Source organism: Lissotriton vulgaris, unplaced genomic scaffold (genome assembly GCF_964263255.1).
Source record: "Lissotriton vulgaris unplaced genomic scaffold, aLisVul1.2 SCAFFOLD_1085, whole genome shotgun sequence".
Lineage (NCBI taxonomy): Eukaryota > Metazoa > Chordata > Amphibia > Caudata > Salamandridae > Lissotriton > Lissotriton vulgaris.
In genome coordinates this window covers 353,107-357,633 of record NW_028246549.1, presented here as the reverse complement: position 1 = coordinate 357,633, position 4,527 = coordinate 353,107, and positions in this window count along the sequence as shown.

The window sequence follows — 4,527 nt, the reverse complement described above, 5'->3', positions numbered from 1 at the left end:
TGTCAAAGGAACATGTTGCCCCAATTTTTCTCTACGGGAGGGTGCTGACTCATCCCTCGCGATCGGCAATGGCCGCTTACCTGCACCGGACGCTGCTTCCGCCACTCGTGGCTTGTCTATCCCTGCAGCCGGCGCGGGCACCTTGGCTGCATCTCGTTTCTCACGTAACTGTTTCATCAGCGCTTGTGCCTCGGCAGTCGTGGCGCCCTCGCTACTGTCGCCCAACCACGCTGCTAGCTGTGCCGCCAACTCGGGAGGCATATCCTCGGCGGATGTCGGGGTGACCACAACGGGAATCGGATTCCCCTCCCCCGGTACAGGGGCTGGCGCCTCGAGCGGGGCACTGGGAACCGGGACGTCTCCCCCGGCTGGTCCCCTTTTTGGCCTCTTGGGCTTCCCTCCAGGAACTGCTCCAGCCGATGGACGCCCCGATCCCTCCTCCCCGTCTCGCTCCGCCAACCGCTTCTTTATTTCGGACATCTCCTTCACGAGGACCCGAACCATCTGGTCAGTCGTCATTCTCTTTGAGCCTTTCTTGGGCATCTCTCCGACAAAGTATCTGGAAGACAAAAAGAAAGATCAAAACGCTCAAAATTGGCTCTTCGTTCTGTCCCGAGCTCACGTGCAGCGAGGAGGTGCAGCTCCAGAGCACAAGAACAAGAGGATGTCTTCTGGTCTTGCGTCCCTTTTTATCCGTCTTCAGGGCGGGCGTATACCCGCCCCTGCCTGCCCCGAGGGCGTGGCTGGCTGCGTCAGTGTCTAGGCCAGCCCACTCTAGGGCGGGAACGGGCGCGCCCCAGCTACGCCGCTTCGGGCATACCAGCCGAGACGCGCCTCCCGCCCAAAAATGGCTTCCCGGGGGGATCGAGGCACTCTGCCATACGTTCGGGGGGACCGAGTTGGTCGCCCCTTTCCAGTTACTTTGTAAATATGACTGAATAAGGTGCATTTTTTACAGTACTGGTGCGTCACAAAATGTGACGCACCGGTGGTATTAAAGTGACACATGGCCTCATAAATGAGGCCTTCAGTCTTCTAGTCATGCGTCATATTAAATATATGACATATTATGTCGGAAGTACTTACAGATACGTCAATATTTCAGACGTATCTGTAAGCGCAAAAGTGATGCATTGCTGGAGTGTGTCATAAAAATGATGCAACTTCAGCAATGCATCCTGGGCTTGCATCAGTCTTATACCTGTTGTGATACCGGCACAAGATTTGGACGCCACAGCGTCATAAAAGTGACGCAGTGATATCTCATAGATTTCACTGCGTCACCTCTACGACCCTTTCTTGCGTCAATACGTCCCTTTTGCATACATTACACCTGAGGTATAATGTGGCGCAGGGGCTTACAAAGTGACACATCTACCTAGATGCGTCACTTTGTAAATATGACTGAATAAGGTGCATTTTTTACAGTACTGGTGCGTCACAAAAAGTGACGCACCGGTGGCGTTAAAGTGACGCATGGCCTAATAAATGAGGCCTTCAGTCTTCTAGTCATGCGTCATATTAAATATATGACATATTATGTCGGAAGTACTTACAGATACGTCAGTATTTCAGACGTATCTGTAAGCGCAAAAGTGATGCATTGCTGGAGTGTGTGACAAAAATGATGCAACTTCAGCAATGCATCTTTTCTTACCCTTCCACACCCCCGTTCCTTTTCAACATTTTCTTTGAATATCCACATTCCCCATGTTCACTCTCCTTCTCCTTACTTTCCTTCCCAACACTCACCTTCTTTCAGTCCCCCTACTTCACTTCCTTTCTCCTCTCATACCTTTCTGTTCTTTCTTACTCATTTTCCTTTCCATTATCAATGCACTCCACTTCACTTACTCTTTTTCATTTTTTTAAGAAAATAGCTCTTTGATGAGAATTGGAGGTAGTTCTGAAAAGAACTTTTTTTTCTTCTTTTTTCTTTTTTTAGAACAGAAACAGAAACAGGGAATGGAAACTGCTCAACAGGAGCAAAAAAAACAAAATAAATTAGGGCTGGGAACGGCAGCGATGGTTCTCCAATGTTAGAACCATGAGCAGGACACTTTGCTCCCCAAAGGTAAGTAGTTGATCGCAGTATCTGCATTTCAGGACACCTTTGTTAAATGCAGGCTGAATGTTTGGAACCAGCTCCTGCAATTGCCCCCTCACAGAAGTAGTTGCTCCTCCGGTGGATGTAGAGGCCCCATCACTGGGAACCTCTTGTGCCAGAGCACTGACACTTTCCCGGGCAAAATTCTGGGGGTGCCTCCTCTCCACATGGCGAAGCATTGTGGAGTTCCCAAATGAATATTTCTTAGTGGGGTCACCCCGTGACAGGACTGTATGGCAGATCCTGCACTCCACTTTTGGAGCATTCACCTTTTTCTGGTCATCTGGTATGGAAAAAAAATTCCAGATGAAATGCTCTTTCACCTTTGGCTGAGGAGGCTCTTCATCAATTAATTCAGGCTCATCTTCACTGCTGGATGGTCTGGCAGCGATGATTAACCAAGCAAGATCGAAGAGAAAAAAGGCAGGTCTTTCAGTCACAAAAGTGAAAGAAGAAGTGAAGGAAATAGGCGGGGATTTCATTGTTTGTAAAAAAAACTGTTAGCAACCAATGAAAAGTGTTATTTTAAGGTCACATGACTTGACGCGCTGACGCTGCGCTCACCGGAGCGCTTCAGGGGGCGCATTCGCGGCGTGATTGTAGGCGCTTCCGGGGCCGCATACGCGGCACGAACGTAGGCGCTTCCGGGGGCGCTTACGCGGCGCGCCGAAGTGACGTTTTGATAGTTTCACAGAAAGGCAAAATTATTTTCATTTCCTTATTCAAAAAAACTGCTTTTATATGTATGGTACTAAATGTCTTGCGTTATTATTAAGGGTGGGCGTAAAATCCGTTTTGCGGGCGAATTTGCGGATTTTCCGCGATTTTGCGATCCGCGAATCTTGCGAAATCGCGGTAAAATCCGCAAATCAGCGAGGACGAATTTTCAGCCAAGCAAGGGTTACAGCAGCAGGTGCAAAAGTTGAACCTAATTTCTTTGTAACCTTTTACAAAAGGATTACAAACAAATTAACTTCAACTCGGACACCTGCTGCTAATTGCTTCTGGCGCCTCGTTGCCTACTTGCAACTATTCTCTGACCCTCCTCTGACCCTTGAAGCAGGGTCAGAGAATAGTTACAAGTAGGCAACGAGGCACCTGTCCAAGGAATTAAACCTCATCAGGAAGCACTTACAGATATAAAAAACAGGAAGAAGGGAGAGGATGGCAAATACACCCATTTTGAGTTGTCAGGAGGGGTTAAACTAAAAGAGACCTTTACAGCACAATTTTCATATGCATTTTGCTAAAAATAAAAAAGCTGTATGTTCTGTAGGGGCAACTCAGGAATCTGGCCTTTCAGAGATCCGGCCTCTCTTTCTTTCTCTCGTTCTCTCTCTCCCTCTCGCTTTCCCTCTCTTTCTATCTATCTATCTATCTCTCTCTCCCTCTCCCATAAACGACTGCATGGGTAACTTCGCTATGCAAGCGGCTCGCGAAGACGCAAAAATCCCCGCGAACACGCAAAAAACCCCCGCGAACACGCAAAAAACCCAGCGAACACGCAAAAAACAAAAATCCGCAAATTCGCACAAATTCCTGAATTTTGCGGATCGCGAACTCGCAAATCCACAAATTCGCGGATCGCGAATTCGCAAAATTTTGCTCATGCTTAGTTATGATTTACTTTTCATTCATATTTTTTTACACGAACGCAAGTAGCGCTCTGGGTGCGCTCTCAGGAGAGCTTACCGGTGCGCAGACCCAGAGCGCCCCAAGAAAAACTAGTAAAAAAAAAAAAATTTAAAGTATTATTATAAAAAAAATAATACTAATTAATACTCACACAAAACAGCAAATTAAAAAAAATCGTAGGTTACAAACTCGATATAGAAAGGAATTAGCATTTAAAAAACCTATGAAATTCACTGAAAAAACCATAGGTTTCACACCAGTTATAGTTAGGAATTAGCATTTAATAAACCTATTAAATTCACTGAAAAAACCATAGGTTTCACACAAGTTATAGTTAGCTGGAAATGTTATTGACATAAAACCATTGAGATTCCCACGTTATAGTTAGTTGGACTCAATATAACTTGCGCGCCTCCAATGCACTGCTGATGATGTCACACATTACATCACTCATGACATGGTCAGTGACATCACTCATGACATCACTGATGACACCATCCTTGTGACAGAGTGACAGACCTCCTTTCAGTGTAATGTAACCCTTGAAACACATATTCAAAAATAGAAACTAACATTTTCAAAAACATAGAGATTTCCCTACCAGTTACAACCAATTCAGTAATTCCGCCATCTATATGCACATCCACTCATTCACCAACAGCTCTATATAGTCACTCATACATATACTCACTCATCATATGTAGTGATACACCTATACATCCTGTTACACACCGACAGTCATCCAAAAGTTACTCACACACATACTCACACATGCAAATAAACTA